This window comes from Arachis ipaensis, chromosome B06, assembly GCF_000816755.2.
Source record: "Arachis ipaensis cultivar K30076 chromosome B06, Araip1.1, whole genome shotgun sequence".
NCBI lineage: Eukaryota > Viridiplantae > Streptophyta > Magnoliopsida > Fabales > Fabaceae > Arachis > Arachis ipaensis.
The window spans coordinates 87,164,916-87,165,245 of NC_029790.2; the positions used below are offsets into that span (position 1 = coordinate 87,164,916).

Below are 330 nucleotides of genomic sequence, written 5' to 3' on the forward strand. Positions count from 1 at the left end.
AAAGCATATCTAGAATTTAGTAGATACAAGATAAATATACACATATTTTGAATGTAGTACTTTGTACTTTTAAACAAAGTTTGAATACATTGATTTAGATACATCTGAAATCTGGCTCGTTTGATAAATTGAATATAGAATAAAGTAACAATTAACAATTATTAATGTCGGACTAATTAGTTTTTAAAAAAAAATTACTAATTTAATTTTTTATGATAACAAACAATGAATATGTTATGTTTTCTATTAATTTATTACGTAAAATTTAACAGTAGTATTTATATATACCATTAATTATTATAATTTATTTATTTATAAAAGATTTTTATG

General features: G+C 18.2%; 1 protein-coding gene across 1 annotated transcript in view; it reads left to right on the forward strand.

Annotated features, from left to right (window-relative positions):
* The window catches only part of LOC107648271 (protein BIC1), a 25,489-nt gene that overhangs the window by 6,184 nt on the left and 18,975 nt on the right, over positions 1–330 (forward strand). The gene's annotated exons all lie outside the window — the stretch shown is intronic.